This window comes from Barbus barbus (assembly GCF_936440315.1).
Source record: "Barbus barbus genome assembly, chromosome: 12".
Classification (NCBI taxonomy): Eukaryota; Metazoa; Chordata; class Actinopteri; order Cypriniformes; family Cyprinidae; genus Barbus; species Barbus barbus.
In genome coordinates, this window is record NC_136740.1 from 15,919,196 (window position 1) to 15,939,581 (window position 20,386).

The window sequence follows — 20,386 nt, forward strand, 5'->3', positions numbered from 1 at the left end:
GTATTGTAATTAAGTCTGTCTCCTCAAGCTTTGTTAATTGCTCTCGCATATGTAAATATGCGAGGCAGTGGGATTGATTCGGGCTTATATGCATAATCACAGTATTTGATTGTGTCTGTATTTGTATGCGTGGTTCTGTAAAAGACATTTGCATTTTGGTTGACACTCAGAGGTGTGTGGGCAGGGAGAATATTATTATGCTGTCATAAAGGCGGTTGATTGGTATAATGGACTGATACATAATAATACGACTCTGCTTATTTGTTTACATGCCATGATGTAGATAATATATACATCCATCAATTAAAACAGATTAGCAGTAGTTTTAGTTTGTACTCTGTCTGTCCATTTTTTCGTCTGTCCATTCACCCAGGTTGTTTTTTGTTTTTTTTTCTATTTGTCTGTCTGCTTTCTCAATCTCTCTCTCTTTCACTCTGTCGCTCATTAGAGACAGAGGGAAAGTGATATCATTCTAATGATTACCCTCTTCTCCTCTCCCCCACTCTCTCGCTCTTTTCAGTAAATGAGTGAAAGTGATATCTCTCTCTAATGATCAGTGTGAATAATCGGCCTCTATATAAAGTCTTCCTTTAGTGTTGGAAATCACTCTCGCTTTTCTCCCACTCTGGCCTTTCATTATTTCCTCTTCTTATCCATTAGCCCTTTATTAGGATGGTTCTCCTTTCATAGGCTTTCATGCTGTTTGATAGCAATTGAGGATTTAGAGGAATAATTAAATACAAACATGCAAGATCATATGCACCCACACGTTTGCAAGTAGACTGCTGCTAAACCACATGTTTAGTATTTGGCTGGGATTTCAGCTGTGCTCTGCTTTCTTTTTCTTTCATTATGAGCTAATGTGCGTGTATATATATATATATATATATATGTATATTTATATGTACATATGTGTATATATATATATATATATATATATATATATATATATATATATACACACACACACACATATATATATATATATATATACATATGTGTATATATATATATATATATATATATATATATATAAAACCTAAAACCAAAATGCGTTCTTGTCTTAGGACAACTTTGATTAACTTTTTTTGATCCACTTCAAATGCTGACTACTGTATATACTCTCTCTCTCTCTATATCATGATTTTATTTTAGTTTTAGTTTACAGTGTTTTTTTTAAGAAACACAATACTTAGAATGTCAAATTAATAAAAAAATAAATAAATAAATAGTGTTGACTGTAACCAAGCAAAAAGTTTAAAAGACATTTCTCTATGCCAGTTTATAGTATACATTTAATTATTTAACCGCAATGTCTTATTTAACTACAATGTGTAAAATATTAGAACAATTTTGATCTACATTTGTAAACTTATCAAACTGGAAAAGGCTTGTTTCATATGTCCCTCAAAAAAAAAAGACATGACAAAAGACAATATGTATAAAGAGAAACAGAAAAACTTAAAAGTGAAAACCAAGCTTTTTTCCACGTGTTTATTTTGTGCTTACAATTTTTTTTCTAGTTTTTTCTCTCGTTCGAGTGTGGAGGACTTGAGTTATTAAAACGCCAACCTTTCCAACAAGAAGCAATAAATCAACCTAAAGATCCTGGGAGAGAGAGACAGAGAGAAAGAGAGAGAAAGAGGCAGAATGAGGAGAAGCAGATCTGAGAGTGCAAGGCCTTGGAGAATGGATGGATTGGTGAAAGAGAGGAAAGAGTCGAGAGACGGCAACACTGTTAAAGAATACAATCAAAACTAAATAAAGTCCATAGGTGCTGAAGACTGAAATCCAGAAATCGGTTTAGTGCAATAAGATCCACTAAAGTTTTTTTGTAATTCATAATGTTTTACAAAGTCCATTATTGTATTACTTAATCTGCTGTGTCTCTGATACTGTATAATAGTGCACAGGCACATATACTCAACCAGAGTCAGCCGGGCCTGACAGGTAGAGCAAAGCTGGGTGAAATGGTTAAATAGTTTAATCTCTGCTTAAGTGGCTGTCTCTCTTCATATCTCTCATTGTATTCTTCTCCCTTCCCATCTTTATTCACTGCCAGATTCACATAAAAAGACATCCATCAGGATATATACACATCCACAGCATCCTAAGTCTACAAATTTGCTTACATTTATGCTTTAATGTGCGTGTGTGAAGGAATGCATTACTATAGTGAAGAAATACAATTAAAAACAAATTCATCAACTTTCTTACCTAACTCTATAAAATGAACATGTCTGTTCTTTTTGGAATCTGCTGATATCAGATTCGAATCTACTCATTTGTTCAAAACTGCAGCAATAGAACAAGTAGTTAGTTAAACTGCAAGCTAAAAAAAGATTTTACAAACTATAAAACATGCTATAGCAGGGGTGGCTAACGTCGGTCCTGGTGAGCCGCAGCCCTGCAGAGTTTTGCTTCAACCCTAATCAAACACACCTGAACAAGCTAATCAAGGTCTGAAGGGTTACTAGGAAGCTACAAGCAGGTGAGTTTTTATTAGGGTTGGAGCTGAACTCCGCCGGGCTGCAGCTCTCCAGGACCGACGTTCACCAACCCTGAGCTATACCATCAAAATACCTTTAAAGTTAACGGGACTAATTATATGGTTTTGCTACTCTAACCATAGTTTAAGGGCTAGTTCAATCAAAAAGGAAAATTCTGTCATTAATATTTGGAATAAAAATTAAGATATTTTTATGAAATCTGAGAGCTTTCTGACTCTCCATATACAGAAATGCAACTACCACGTTCAAGGCCCAGAAAGGGAGTAAGGACATCAATAAAATAGTCCATGTGACTTCATAACCGTAATGTTATGAAGCTACAAGAATACTTTTTGTGCGCAAAGAAAACAGAAATAATGACTTTATTCAACAATTTCTTCTCTTCCGTGTCAGTCTCTGCCATACATTCACAAACATCTCTTTAGCCATGGTATTTGTAAAACTGTGGTTATACAAATTGTAATCAATCAGCTAAAAATAAAACATGGTTACTACACTTTTACTATATTAAAATAATGGTTAATTTTTGTAAGGGCAGCACTACATATGAGACAGAGCTAATAGCAGGTTCTGAAGGACACTTTGGAGTGAGAACAATCATGGCCACCATACTGAAGTCGTTCCAAACCAAAATGCTGAAAACTGGCCGCTTCAGAGGGCCCTTCGGAATGAAGGATTTCAAAAGTGAAAGGTATAATGGACACTTCGCCCTGCTGAAAAAAAACAAACAAACAAAAAACAATAGAAACCATCACAGAATTTGTAATGGTGTTACTGGTTATAATGGGAATTGTATTGGTTGTAATGGAAACTGTAATGGTCCCTGTGGGTCTCTACTGGTAATTTGTCGCCATTTATTGGTGGCTTGTTAAAACTACTAAATTCTAATGGAATATGTCCCAAAACACACTACAGGAAACTATTTTTTAATGGTTAATAGTTGATGGTTTGTAGCGTTTGTAATGGTAAACCATTAGAATTTCTGTGATGGTTTCTATTGTTTTTTTGGTTGTTTGTTTTCAGGGCTTCCATGATTGTTTGTGTAGATTTAATTTGTTATATCATAAGTGGCTTAAGAAGAAGATGCAGAAATGAGTCACAAACAGTGAGCAGGCCATTTAACCTAAACTGATTCTAGAGAGCATTAGACTTTTCAGTGCTATTTATGAGAGAAAGGGCTGTTCAGGTGAGTGCATTTGATTAAAAACAACGATGTGGCGCTTGGTTCGTTGAAACAAGTATAGGGCTACCCTGTTGAGGGAAAAGCTGTGCTACTGCCAAAACATAGTTAGCAGCATCTGTATATGTTAGCCTACACTCTTTACGCTGTTTTTAGAAAATGGGAAATAGGTTGGATCTCACATTCACAGATTATGAGATTAAAGCTCTGTGATTTACAGTTGAGATGGGTTCAAATGCTCCTATGGCTCTGATAAGTGTGGTTTAACCTCATGTGTATCGGGACATTTAAACGCGCGCACAATTCCGACAGACATCGCTACCGCGTTTGCAAATATCACCGCTGTCCTCACCTGTGAAATCACTAAACCTCCTGGTGGTTGGAGAAAAGAGTAAAGAAAAGAAACATTTGACTAAACCTCGGCACCACGGGCACATCACCACTAAAACCTGCCGTGTGACTTAATCAACCATCCCATCATTTTATGGTAAAATGCCTGGAGAGAAGCAGAAATGGTCTAGACATAACATTAGCGCGGTGTCGTAAGAGAGATGAGACATATTTCTTTGCGCGTATGTAATGTCTCAGAGGAGAGAGGTTTTTGTCTATTTCAGGAAGAATACTATTAAACCAACTAATGACCCAGCAGAACTGAAATCTAAAACCATGGCAACAACTGCAAAAGATCCACTTCTCCAATTACATATTAGCAAAATCGGATACTGTAATTAAGGTAAATTAAATATGGAGATTAAACAGATCTAGAATGGCAACTATGTTCATGGCAAAGAATTTGTCATGTGTGTTTATCTGGTTATTTTTGTGCTCCAGTGAATATATGCAACAAACATATCCACAATTATTTTATTGACATCATTGATATACTCTTATTTATTGGCATTATTGGAAAGTCATGAACAATGTGCATATTTAATTTTTATGTTAATATGCATATTTGAGTCAGCGACGTGATGATTTTTTTCCCCAGATTTATTAATTTATCCAAAAGTATTTTAGAAATGCAATTTATTCCTACTTGAGTACACATGTTTTAATTTCAGAAATTTAGCAGTCCATAAATTCCAAAATGTTTGAGATTATGATGAAGAAAAAGCATACAATTCAAGAATAAAATTCTTGAAAATTAGTTTGGTGTGTTGTTTTATTAATATTTATTTGTGAGTTTAATTTAGTTAAATATTCAATTTCGAATATAAATATTTGAAAACTTGTGTCTACAAAATCAGTCGTGCGGTGCAGAAAAGTGCATAAAAATAATAGAAAGGATATCATACACACCCTCATGTGTGTCATATTAATAAATCTCTTAAATACTTTCATAATTTGACCTTTTTATGAAATGGCAAGAATAATTCAGGTTTTAAAATGGCATGTGGAACACATCAACCAAAAAACATACAAACAAAAACAAAGATACAAACTGATAATTCAAGATATTTATTTATTTGATTTGATATATTTTATATACTTTATATATTTATATACTTTTTACCACATGTGTAGGCTTTTATCTTGTTTTTACCATTGACCCATTTAGTGTGAACATATTCTGTTGTCTGTTTTGAGTAGAATGATTTTTCTTTACAGAAAAAGTTATCCTGCACTTATAAAACTGCACTTATACTGTTATGTCATTTTATGTCCTGATTTTTTTCCCCCAGACAGTCAGATTTGATTTGTAATTTCTGTCACCCAGCTGGTGCTGATCAGCCTGTGAATGCTGGAGGTTATGAAACTATAATATCTCTCATTTGTTCCATATTTCTAACATCAGTCATAAATGAGATCTATATTTTCAGATCTAGCTCAATGACTTACATCATAACTTTCCCCTTTGGCTGTACTTTGATTGTTTATATCCATTTGTCTCACATTGGGGAGATACATCAACAAATCCTAGACATTGCATATGTATTGCATTTTTGACATTCCATTCATTTGTTTGTTAAATTGATGGTTAAATCATTCTGCCATTTGAATTTGAAATTTAAATTGTAATTTAAAATTGGAAATAAATGCATTTATTTCTTTTTTTAATGTAAGCTATTTTTTCATGAATTCTTTCCATAAATTAAGTAATTTTTTCCATTTCAATTAGATAAATATAACAGATAGATAGATAGATAGATAGATAGATAGATAGATAGATAGATAGATAGATAGATAGATAGATCGATAGATAGATAGATAGATAGATAGATAGATAGATAGATAGATAGTAGAATTTCATGTTTAATTCAATGTTACTTCCAGTTTCTTTGTAATTGTTTGTGAAATTTACTAGCAAATTTCACGAGTAAAAATTGTTTCCATACCATTTTTTTTCGGTATAGATAGATGGATTGACAGATAGATAAATGGAGGTTAAATGGAGCGAGGGAGAGCAGAAAGAGAGGCATGGTACATTGACAGACTAAAGAGAACGAGTGAAACAATAAAAATTGTGCTGATGCTGAATTTCATGTCTATAATAAAAGAGAGAGGGAGGGGTCAGAGAGAGGAGAGGTTAAAATAAGGATGATGATGGGGAAGAGGCCCGTGTGACAATGGAAAAGAAGAAATAGAATAAAATGAGCAGAGGGAAAGAGAGAGGAGAGAAAGGCTGGAATGAGGGAGGAAAGAGAGAGGAGAGGGGAGATGATGGATGCACTGCTCTCATTTTGTGCCCCCTAACGAAGAGTCTAATTAGTGTTTGTGTAATTCTGCACTGTCTTCACTGCCTGCTCATCTTAATTAACAACATTCATCTTCACCTCCCTCCTCTCTCTCATTCTATCCCTCGCTCTCTGAGTCTCTCCCATTGCTCTCTTAAAAATAACGCCGACTGACTGCGTCCCACCTGGAGCAGATCTGCTTTTACTGTACTGTACCTCCTCCTGTCTCGCACGCACACTTGTTCTCTCTCTGTGTGTCAATAAAAGTTTAATTGGTATTATTTTAAGGGATTGTAATACTCCCAAAGCATCTAAGCATTTGCTTATACGAGTGTATGATGAATAATAAGAATAAACTACGGAAAATGTTACATGATGAGTATGAATATAATACATCACTAGTGCATGCTGTATAGGTGACCATAGCCTTGTTTTAAAGTCATTACACTAATTTAAGTTGATTATGGAAAAAGTTCTTTTTTATTGTTTTATTTTTGTGAATTTGAAACATCATTTAGTCTAATTTCTGCCTGTTGTTTAGAGTCCATTGATCATTCATTCCTTTGTTTTTCCCTCATTTTTGTGCCTGCTTTTATCATTATTAAGCTGTGATTTCTGACTCTGTAGTAGCTCAGATTTGTCTTTGGCAAGAGTCCTAACAGTAATGAGACACGCTGCCAATTTGTGCTCTCGTTTTAGGGGCCGAAGCTTTTTAATTTGCTTTGTGTTTGGGGTTTTATTTTCCATATATTTCCATATGGGTATTATGTTCCACATATCGCTTTTAGTTTGTGTGTTGATCTGTATAATGTTAGTGTTTGATCTGCAGGCATTTTTAGGGTCCAGATCTCAGTGGTGTAAAAATCACAGTGATATTGTACTGAATTCAAAACATTTTACAGTTATGTAAGACTTATTACTCAGTTAAAAGACCTTTCTAAACATTCTTTGTCTCTTTTCTTTCTTCTACCTATCGTCCATGGTTTGGACAAATATGTAGAAAAAAGAAAGAATTTTAACATGGAATCATGACACACTTTGCAGATCTCTCTTTGAGGCAAAGCTGTTGTGTGACAGACCTTCGATTAATGTGTATTAATCTTAGAGTTGTTGTCATGAATCAGGCTGAAATGAGGGTTAAATTTGATTGCCACTACATTAACACAACACTACAACTATCACAGCAAAATATATATATATATGGCCAAAAATATCGACACCCTTGGTAAATATGATCAAAGAAGCCTGTGAAAATTAATCTGCATTGTTAATCCTCTTGATCTTTTATTTTAAAAAATCACAAAAATCGAACCTTTCATTGGATAATAAGAATTTAAAATGGGGGGAAATATCATTTTGAAATAAAAGTTTTTCTCTAATACACATCGGCCACAATAAACGGCACCATTTTATTCAATACTTCTTGAAACCGCCATTTGTCAGTTTAACAGCTCTAAATTTTCTCCTATAATGCCTGATGAGGTTAGAGAACACCTGACAAGAGATCAGAGGCCATTCCTTCATTCAGAATCACTCCAGACCCTTTAGATTCCCAGCTCCACGTTGGTGCTTCTTCTCTTCAGTTCACCCACTCATTTTCTACAGGGTTCAGGTCAGAGGACTGGAATAGCCAGAGCAGAAGCTTGGTTTTGTGCTCAGTGACCCATTTTTGTGTTGTTTTTGAGGTTTGTGTTTGGATTATTGTACGGTTGAAAGATCTAAACATGGCCCATTATAAGATTAGAACAAAAATGGCCATTATAACAGAATCAGTCACTTGTTGATTTTTTATCTGTTGGTATTTGATAGAATCCAAGATGTCATGTGTCTAAACAAGATGTCCAGGACCTCCAGCAGAAATAATACAGCAGTATATTTCATTGTACACATTGGGGTACTTGTTATCCCTGTGTGCACCAAACCCATCTTGAGTGTTTGCTGCTAAAAAGCTCATTTTTTAGTTTCGTCTGACCATAGAAGCCAGTCCCATTTCAAGTTCCAGTCGTGTCTGATAACTGAATATGCTGGAGTTTGTTTTTGGATGTGCTAGGATAATTTTTCTTGAAGCCCTCCCAAACAACATGTGGTGATGTAGGTGCTGTTTGACAAATTTTTAAAAAGGTTTTCTGACCCCGAGACTCAACTATTTTCTGCAATTCTCCAGCTGTGGTCCTTGGAGGGTCTATATGCTCACCATAGCTTTTTTTTTCCTTAAAAAAACAACAACAACAACAACAACAACAAAAACATTAAAAACAGCAATATTGTGAAATATTATTACAATTTATTTATTTTTTTCAAATAAAATGTATTCTTGTGATGCAAAGCTGAATTTTCAGCAGCATTACTTCAGTCATCAGTGTCACACGATCCTTCAGAAATAATTCTAATAATTGATTTGCTACTCAAGAAACATTTCTGACTATCAAGATTGTTGTTCTGCTTTTTGTGGAAACTGCGATACGTTTTTTCAGGATCCTTTGATGAATTAAAACAAAAAGTTAAAGAAAAACAGTATTTTTCCATATCTTTTGTAACATTGTAAATGTCATTGTTACTTTTGTGTTGATCCATTTTAATGCATTCTTACTGAATGAAAGCAAACAAAGATCTTACTGACCACAAACTTACCAATACAGATCATTTCTTCTCTCAGCCTCAAATGCCACAACCAGTTAACAGACCATCTGAAGTATGTAGAACACAAACATGGCAAGAAATGGCTGGAATAAACAGTTCCAATCTGATTGCCTGGGTTTCTGCACAATTTCCAGGAGTCAGGATGCACAGATGTTTATCAGTACGTTGATAAACTGTGTTTACAAGGTACCAGTATTATTTTGATCTTACATTTACCCAGTATAATTGGATTGAGAGAATAAACAATAAATTGGTTCATCAAATGTTTATGCAGTCATTCCAGATGCACTTTTAACCCAACTGTTCTTTAATGTTCTCCTGTAAAAGAGAGACAAAAAGTATCAAAAACTAAAGCGAGAGAGCATTTCCACATATAAACACTCAAGCAACTGTCTAAAGATTATTCAAATGCATTCTAATTGGCATTACAGGAAGTATGAAATCACATCACTTTAAGTGGAAAAACTATGAATCATAACTCATAAGAAATGTCACTATAATTAATGTGTCCGTATGTTTTTCTTTGCATAATATGTGAATAATCTCAGGTAAGAAGAGACATCATTTTTTTCTTCTGAAAAGCTTCATTTTGCATCCTAACTAAGAGCATATGATGATATTTTGGCTTTCCAGCTGTGCAGATGATGCAGATCCCTGTGATGTGGACGGCCCGGTGAGACCACCGCACTCAACACAACAGCTGGGAGATGATGCTATAAACTGCCATGTAAATCTCAAGCTGCACCGCAGTGTACAATTATCATCAGGGTCATTGTCACACATTCACTGCTTTTTTTATTGAAAAAACTATAAACATCTCAAGCTGATAAACGCTGAAAGGAAGCACTCAGCGGCCATTCAGATGGATGAAGAGAGCAGGAGAGAGTCAACGGCGTCCGGTGAATGTGAGTCACCGTCTCATATTGGCCAATCAGTCAACCTGTCTGACAGCTATTACATTAAGCGGCCAATCAGAATGCTCAGCATCTTTGCCTGGAGGCTGAATAAACAGGAAATGATGTGATCTCTTGTGGAAGTAGGACGTGGCATACTGACACAGCTGGTGAGAAGTGCAGACCTGGAACACATTGGAGAAAATTATTGTTTATGTGTAAAACAGAATGAAGCCAATGATAATGCCTAATCTTTGAAACCTGCTTTGTTTAAGAACCTTAACTACCAGAGTTTTGTGGATTTTTTGTAGCTTTAAGGACATCTATAACACATTTTTGCAGATTTACTCATTTAAAATGTACATTTTCCTTTTCTAAACAGATCAAATTCATTGCTGATTCCTTGTGCACTACATTTTTGTCCAATCAAATGTTAGCTAACATGGGCAAAAATCCCACCCTCTAAACAACCTGACAGCAAGTAGCAAATGGTTCATGACTGTGACGTATCTAAAGCGGGTTCTTTCTTTTTCTTTCTTGCATGCTTTCTTGTTTTTTGGAGCTCTTCAGAATCCAAATGTCTAGTTCTAGTAGAAAAAAGCCTGTGAGATTACATCAATAAATTAATACTTTTACTGAGCAATGATGTATTCAATTGATAAAAAGTGAGTAAAAACCTTTACTCCTTTAAATAAAATGCACCACAGTTCCCACAGAAATATTATGCAGAAATACTGTTTTTGACATTGATAATAATAAGAAATGTTTCTTGAGCACCAAATCAGCATATTCAAATAATTTCTGAAGGATCATAGAGTAATGGCTGCTACAAATTCAGGTTTGCATCAGTATATTTTAAAATATGTTCAAACAGACAGCATTTTAGTATTTTAAATGGTAATAATTTCACAATATTACTGTTTTTACTGTATATTAAAAAAAATCTTACCAATCCAAACCTTTGAATGGTAGTGTATATACCAAAAAAAAAGAAGAAATTCAATTTGCAATTGATCCAAAACCAACTGCATGAGATGTTTTCAAAGCTTTTAGAGGAGCATTTTAGCATTATTGTACAGTACAATAAGGTTCTGTTTGTTAATTACATTACTTAACATGAGCTAACAATGTAAAAATGTACTGTACTTATATTAAAATCAAAAGTTGTATCTGTTGACAGTAGTTAATGAACCTGAGCTAATGTACCAATGAACAGTTGTGTTTTATTTAATTAGTGATTAATAAATACTGTAATAAATGTACACTCTTAAAAATAAAGGTGCTTCAAAAGGTTCTTCACAGCAATGCCATAGAAAAGCCATATTTGGTTCCACAAAGAACCATTCAGTCAAAGGTTCTTTAAAGAACCATCTCTTACCCTTTTATAACCCGAAGAACCTTTTTTCATCACAAAGAAACTTTTGTGAAACAAAAAGGTTCTTCAGATGGTAAAGGTTCTTTATGGAACCATTTAGACAAAAAGGTTCTTCAGATGTTAAAGGTTCTTTATGGAACCATTTAGACAAAAAGGTTCTTCAGATGTTAAAGGTTCTTTATGGAACCATTTAGACAAAAAGGTTCTTCTATGGCATCGTGAAGCACCTTTATTTTTCAGAGTGTATTGCTCATTGTCAGTTAATGTTAATGCATTAACTTATGTTAACATTAACTAATGGAACCTTATTTAAAAGAGTTACCAAAAATACTGTAAGCAAAGAAAATGTTTTTGTTTTTAGACATTTATATGTTAATCATATTTGTCACACACATTATTGAATAATTGTAGCTCATCAAGCTTACTTTCATAACTGTAATGAAATATGGTTTGTAGACAGTACTCTTGTGCACGCTCTGTCTTTACCACACACACAAACTTGCGTGACAACCTCGCTCGTGCCTAAAGCTATCCGGTCTCTTAAGGGTATGTGAATGTGAAATACTGTGCCGCTCACTCTCCCTTCTCTTAACACACTCACTCTCTCTCTCACACACGCAGACATGGTCGGTTCAAATGTGTCGGTATGGTTTGAACCGCTGACCCAGGCTTTTAGAGAGCAAGGAAAGGATGCAATTGCAGTGAAGGGCATGACTTCTCACAGTAATGTTTCATCGCTAGTCCTGAGTGTTGTACTTTAAGCAACACACACACACACACGTTTGAGACTGGAGCTGATAAGAAAAGATTGGGCTCATTGACTTTGAAAATAGGTGTTGGTGATTTGATTGTGAAATACAAAGAAATGTTTGCCTCTGAAGCAGGGTGCCCAAGACTGATCACTAATTCAAATCCATGATTTTCTCTCTTGGAAAAAGATTATTTTATTTTAAAAAATCGTATTTTATATGATCATAATTTATAAAAAATAATGTATATGATATATATATAATAAAAATGTATTATATACAATTTATATGCTGATTATTTATATGATGAATATTATTATTTATTATTTAATTTACTTGTGTAAAATCTTTCATTGACAGCATTGTATTTTTAATGACAGTTTTATTTATTAACTTGAATAACATTTAGAATCAATTGTAAATGATAATAATAATAATAATAATTATTATTATTATTATTACTATTATTATTATTAATAGGTTGTAACCATGCTTACATTCCTTATGTATTACCTTTAATAACATTTAGAAGAAACTGTAAATAATAAATTACAAAAAATAGATTGCAAAAATGTTTACGTACTTTGTACTGGGATTTTTTTATATTTATAGGGATTTTCCCATATAACAAATCACCTACAAAAGCAGAAATAAGTTATATTCTGCACACACACACACACACACACACACACACAAACTATATATAAGTGTTTGTAGATAAAAATCCTTTGTTTAACTTACAGTATATCCAGGTGTATGTGAAGACCATAAATGTGGAGACAACATGGAAAAGCATGACATTGCAGATATCAGGATGCTCTTACAAAACTGATGACTTGGCAAGGAGAAAGCTTGTTTGCAAGGCCAACAGGAACCTTAAAGAAGCTGTAAAAATTTATGGCCATGACTGGACACTCCCTACATATCCCCAAGTCTGAGTTTTAGGGTAGGAATTCAGGACGGAAACTATTTCTTTCAACAACTAACATCCAAGCTCATATAAATTTTGAAAAGAGACACAACATCCAAAAATCATGGAAGAAAATCCAAAAGAAATATTTGCCAAACCAACACATTTCAGCTCATTTCAAGCAAATATTAACCTGACTGTCAAGCATGCTGGGGGTTCCTCCCGTTGGCAGAGACGGCTGTGCACAAAAGACCTCTGTGCTGTCTGACAGAGCTTTAAAGAACAATGAGATGAATTGTCCAGGTGTCTTACCAAACAGACACTGACACTGTAAAAAAAAGTAAAAACATGCAGTTGTTATTTTAAGGATCTATTTCTGCTTGACCTGGCCATTGCAAAATTTACTATTTGTACAGTATATCCCAACTGATTGCACATGGTCGAAACTTGATAAAATTACACAATCTATGAAATCAAAGCAATAACTTATGAAACATTAGTTTAATAGTTCATATACATCTGCTTCCAAAACATATACAGTATGACTTTTACGATTATTATTATTTTTCAATTTTAAATTGATCTTATTACTATCTTGACAGAAACACAAGCGATTGTAAAGCTTCATATCCACTGTAGATAATATAACTTTAATAAAAGATCTTTTAGATGAAATTAGATCAGTTTGTTTTTCTAAACATATTGTTTCCATAAAACAAATGCATATGTGTTGTCTCCCTGACGCTCTCTATCCCTCATAAACACACACACACACACACACAATCACAAACATCCAGTAAGTGCTCAGAGGGGAGAGAGTATTCCTGTGGGGCAGTGCAGCTCTGGGCCTGATTTATGTCAGCGCTGCTCAGGAAAGTGAAAGAAAGAAACCCAGCAGAGCCCAGTCCTCATCATCTGATCACTGATCAGCACTGCATCAGCAGGAGCCCACATCAGCTGCTCTCCCCTCTAAACATCCACTGCTTCATGAATAGAAACTTCTACTTGTCTTGCGTACAATACAAACCAAAAACTGCAAAGCTCGTGTACGCCAATGTTTTCCCGTGCGCGCAGAAGAATGTTCGGTCAACACTTTATTTTAGGTGCACCTTAACTACTAACAAAAAATATGTACTTATTTTTGTCATATTTTATTGCAAAACACTTCTGCTGCTATTGAGGTGGGATACAGGTAAGGCTAGGGACAGGTTTGGTGGTATGAGTAGGTTTAAGGGTGGGTTAAGGTGTAAGGGATGGGTCAACAGTGTAATTATAAATGTCATTACAGAAATGAATTACAGATGTAACTACATATAGGTATTTTTAAAAATATAAGTACAATAAAAATATAAGTACAATGTAAAAACATGTATGCACAAAATAAGTGCATCGTATCAAATGATTAATTTAAATGTAAGTACATAGTAGTTAAGGCCACCTAATATAAAGTGGGACTGAATGTTCTCTTCGCATGCAGGTCTTCACGTTACCTCACTTCAAAGGCTAATATTTATCCTGTCGCTACATCTACGTGCTGTTGTAAAATGTAGATAAATTAAAACATTAAACATAATTACTTAAAAGTTATGTTATAGCCTGAAGCAGTAGGCTACAAAAATTAAAATAAATAAAATTAAAATAAATATTCTTTATTTACATCTAGCTATATTTTCAAAAGAGAACTTTAAAATCCATGGAACCTTTTTCAACAAAAAATAAACAAATAAATAAATAAAAATAAATAAATAAATCTTTAGATTATTATAAAAATGTCTTATATGTTTTTGTTTGCTTATTTAATAAAATGTTCTCTGGGAACCCTAATAGTGTAGATTAATTTAAAGCTGCAATCCGTAACTTTTTTGTGTTCAAAATTAACAAAATTAATATAATAAGCGAATACATCATGAATCCATTTTCCAAACCGTGTTTTTAGCTTATCCTGAATCACTACGGTACATCTATAAGAAGTTTTTATATTCGGACTATTTCAGACTGGTTCTGGTGGAACCGCTGCGGAGTAGCCCAGTCCCTGCGCGATTCGCCATATAGGCAGAAACAGAGAGAAGTATCTCCGGCTACAATGTTCTTCCGCAAAACGCACTCAGTTTTGTTTATTTACCGCGAGCCAGAGCGCCAAAAGTTACGGACTTCAGGTTTATTTTGTTTTTTATTTTTTTACTGAAAGGGTCTTTGCGGAAGCCGATTAGTTCTTATATGGAATCAATGCTAGAGATTTTTTTTTTTTTTTAAATAAAAACTTTTGGAAACTTACCTTGAAAAGTAGTAAATTCAAAAAGGCCATTTTCATTGTTGGTCATGTGGATATAAATTTCTTAAGCTCTCTGAAAAAAAGTCAGTATGAACATTTGGCTTTCAAGAGAAGGGAATTAAAACACAGTTTGATGGCTGGAGATTACAGCAAGTGAATAGCCATTCAGATGATCATGAGAGGCACACCTAACATGCCTATTTGGGATTTCTGAGAGGAAGCCAGGGATTATAAATGAATAATGTTTTAAATGACGTGTCTCTGAAATTGTAGCCTTTGGCTCTCTGTTGGTAACATGCCAAATTTGAGCAGAAGCCTGAAAAACACAAGCACATCTGCACGGTAATCTGAACAAAACCTGCCAAACATTTCAAATTTGATGGGGGAGAGAGAAAAAGATCAGTGAGAAGAGAGAGAGATCAAAGCAGGAAGAGCGTGGAAGAGAGATTGGAGGGGGAGGACTGTTGGGAGAGAAGAAAGATGATGAAACACTTTTTGCAGAGTAATATCTTCAACAAAACCGTACCATTCATCCACATATATCAGTCATCAGAATCCAAACAAATGTTTCTCTCTCTTTCGTTCTCAGAAAGCCTGCCCTCACCACACGGCCTTCATTCCTTCGCTGCCGGCAAGACTCTCTCGTTCATCCATATTTTCCAAAGTGCTCTCCTTCCCTTCTTCTTGTTCACTCCCTCCCTCCATCTCGCACTCTCCCTCAGCGCGCACTAAACAAATAATGATTTTATTTATCTCTATCATTCTCTCCATTTTCCTTTCCTCTCTCTTGTTTTCTTGCTCCCTCGTTCAATATTTCATGTGGATGAGAGCGTATCTATTCTAAGCTTGCTCTCCGCCGCCTCCCCTTCCTCCCCAAATCCTTTTTCTCTCCACATCATTCTTTCTGTCTACCTCCTTTCCCTCCATTTCTATAAATCTTTCTCTCTCCCACTTCATCCCTGATGTTCTGTGTCCCATTTTTGCTCTCCCTCTCCCTCTTTCCGTGACTGGACAATGTCCACTTCGTTTATACAAAGAGGTTCTTAGCCAGCATGCTTTCTCTTTTTTCCATTGTTTGTCAAACAGCGCACACACACACACACACACACATGCACACACACTCTGGCTTTTCTGTTTTTCCACCTCTTTCATTGTTATACTCTTTTCTTTTTTCGCGGCCTTACTAATATCTCCGCCTGCTTCTTGATCTTCTTCTCGTCTCTCTCTCTCTCTCTCTCTCTCTCTCTCATGTGCGCTCTATCTATGTCAGTGTTGTTTTAGGCACAGCAGTGGAAGGTAAACAGTGAGATTGAAAATTCATGTCAGACAGATGAGTGAGAGGAAGGGAGAGCGATGGAGGGATGGAGAGCGACAGAAAGAGAGAGAGAGCACATGTGGAGGGCCACTTTTGCTTCTTAATTTTGAAACAAAGAAGCTCTCAGATATAATCGGTCCTGCAAAGCTACAAATTGTGAAAGTGCACTTAAAGGAATATTGCAGGTTAAAAACTTAAGTTCTGTGGAGAAGCAGCGTGGCAGTTGTCGACTACAACAGGTGATAAATTTGACTTGTTCCTTTAGTTTGTTTAAAAAAGACATTACATTTACTGAAATATGGTTAAATGTGGAAATAAAAGAAAAAAATGAAAGAAAGAACGAATGCAAAACACATTACAGTAATGCACTTACAATGGAAGCTTGCAGCAAGAGCTTAAAAGCAAAAATGTGAAGCTTGACATTTTTTAAGCACTTACATGAATTCTTCAGTTAAAACGTTTTGTTATTTGAACTTTAAAATAATTTTCTATAATAATTATGGTACGTTTGTTTCACTACACGCCTTCTATATCGTTTACTGTTATCCTGTGTTGGGGAATAACTAGTTACATGTACCGGAATTACGTCATTTTAATTACAAAATAAATGTAACTGTAATCAGTTACTGAAAATAAATGTGTAATTAAATTACAGTTACTTATGAAAATGATTACAAAGGGGGATTACATCTGAATATTTTCCCACGCATACAGATTTGATTGAATTCTTTCCAAAATTGCATTGACTACTCTAAAATGTGAGATACCAATGTTTCAGGAGTTTAAGACAGAATAGGACACATGTTTATTTGATAACTCTTATTTCATATTTGGGATTGTGTATATGCATTTTTTTTCCCCCATGAGGCAATGTTAGATGGCAGTGCCTGCTGTCATATTATTTCAAAAACAGTATCATAGCTATTAAACTATATATTGTTATGATGTTATGTTATGATAAAGTCTGATTTTGTGAAAGCTATGCTTTCAAATTGAATTATTATAATCTTAATTTGAGTGATGAAGGATTTTGAAATCCTGACAGTAATCAGTGTTGAATACTACTGTAAGTTTAACCATGCCTGCTTTAAATGTTTGAAAATGATTAACAGTTCAGAAAAATTTAGAAATAGAAATTTAAATGTAGAAAAGTAATCCGATTACATTTGGTTACTTTTAGTTACATTACTTTAATAAAGTAATTGAAATAGTTACTCTACTTATTACATTTTAAATAAGATAACTTTTCACATTTCCAAAGTAACCTTCCAAACACATAAATTATATGTCATAAATACCAAGAAGAAGTACTATTGGGTATAAGAGACATGATTAACGTGTAATGTTTAAATGTTGTAGTGTTAAAGATTTTACTTTTGAATTAGTGTGATAGTTAACAAATAAATAGATATTTTAATTTCTTCCATTTTATTAAATTATTAACATGGCTGCACACGTGCTTTTTAATTTCATTTTCTAATTGTATTAATTGCAAACTTGTTTTCTTTAGTTTTCAAGCTGATTATTTTCTGTTGCAGCTGACCACAGTTGTATTTTATCTGGAATATTCTTGTGCTAGATTCCCATGGTGTGATATTTTAAATGAGATTTGGGAACTTGGGTAAGTGCTGCAAATATAAATCGACATTGTTATACAACAGTCTACAGAGCCTGTTCCAGTCTGCCCTGATGTCTTGAGCATGACGGTGACATGGCGTCACCTCCCAGTCACAGACACAGAACTTCCGTGTCATAAGGTCAGCTGTTCAGCCTGATGTGTTTGTGTTTTAGTTGGGTAGTTTATATCTGAAAGCAAATCAAAGTTGGGCCAGAGCTGAATGTTCTATTGAATTGAAGGCTATGAGTGTGTGGAGATTGGATTTGAGAGCGAGAACCGGCCATGTGACAGATAGAGCCGAGCAGGAACTCCCCGAGCTAAATGTCATAAGGGCCACGGTGTCACGGGGCCTGAAAATGATACACTACCATTTTTCATCATCTGCTCCTGAGACAGAGAGACACAATTGAATTGGGAGGCAGTATTGCAAATGAAAGACGTTTTATGAAAACTGACAATAGCCCGTCATGGTTATATAAAATGGTTTGAATCGTTGTAAATAAAGAAATGGAATAGAAAGGATATGTAAATTTCTCATTCTAGGGGGAGCGCACAACTGACTTGCTTGAATATTACAATTTAGGAGCTATTTTTGATTGCAAATTTCAAACTCAATTTGCAACATACTTAAAATACATGGAATCTTAATGTGTGAAGGGGATGTTGGAGAGGGAATATTTTCCTTTACCGATTTACATTTATTTGCTTGAGTCCCAAAACTTGTGTGCTGACAGGGCGAAGGAGTGACTGTTGAAAAGAGGAGTGAAATATTTTGTCGCTGCCATAGAAACTCTGGCGGAGAGAGAGATGGCAGGCCAATGAGAGTGAGGCACACAAAGAGGTGACAGAGGTAGATCACGAGAGAGTGAGCGAACAAAAAGGAGGACAGAAATAGCCTTCGAAAGAGTCAATGTAGCTTGACACAATGGGTGTAGGGTGAAGACAGGAGGAACTGGCAAATGTGTATGTGTGTGGAGGGTGGAGGGGGGTTGGCGCTGTGCTTTACAAATGGGCAGCAGGGGAAAGACAGGTGAGAAGTAGTAAAAAACAAAAAAAGGGAAAAGACAAAAAGACAGAGGGATTCCCCAATGACACCTAATCACTTCCTCTCTTTCTCACTGTCCTCTCTCCCTCTATTCCCTTATTTTCTCACAATAAATCATTTTGACTTCTCCTTAACCAACTCATTCCCAGCAGACGGGAGGCAAACTGCAACTATCCCTCCTCTGCAACTCTCTCCTTCCTCTCGCTTGCTCGCTTTTTCTCATTCCTGAAAAAAAAGAAACCCTAAAAAAATGAAAACTATCACCGCTATCACCAAGGCAACGGTGTCTTAAGGCATCATAGCATCGACCGTAATAAATATTACATAGCACTTTTGCTTTAACTATCTACAACTATTTATGTATCTGTGCATAATCTGTTCTTCTATGTACCTCCTAGAAAGACAGATAGACAGACAGAGAGATAGATCGATGGGTTGCCAGGTCTGCATAACAAAATCAGCCCAACTGGTACTCAAAGCTAGCCCAATTGTGTTCCAGGGGAAAATAGCATTCAAAATCTATCCAGGGGGCACCACCTTGGTAGAAATCACATTCCGAGGCCCCCATGGCAGCAGTATAAAGGTAGCCGAATTTTGAGGGAAAACCACGGACTTGGCAACAGAGGTAGATAGACAGACAGACAGACATAGATGAGTGAAGGACAGAGATAGAGATGAGCCAATCCATTCATACTCCTAAGAGGATTTCCCATAATTATTCCATATTAGAAAAGACTTACACAGAGAGAGAGAGAGAGAGAGAGAGAGAGAGAGAGAGAGAGAGAGAGAGAGAGAGAGAGAGAGAGAGAGAGAGAGAGAGAGAGAGAGAGAGAGAGCAGGTGTGGATAGAAGGATGGAGGTTTGGGTATAATAGGATATGAAGCCTTGCTCTCTGACAGACAGGAAGAGGATCGTGCTGGTAGGTAATTAAAACTGCCCTAGGAACGGTCCCCGTCGTAATTGTTTAGAAAGATAAAATAAAGTTTCTCTCGTCCGTCGCGAGAGCAGCTGTCTAAAAGCATCTCTGAAAGACAGAGCTGGAGCCAACGGACGCGTGCTTTTGTCCTGGGCAGGAAGCGGAGCTGGTGACTGAACTATCGAGCACAGCCTACCAAACGCGCTGGTGTGTGTGTGTGTGCGTGAGAGAGAGAGAGAGAGCAGAGCAGTGGATATGGCCAAAGAGAGCGAATAAAACTCGCTCGAG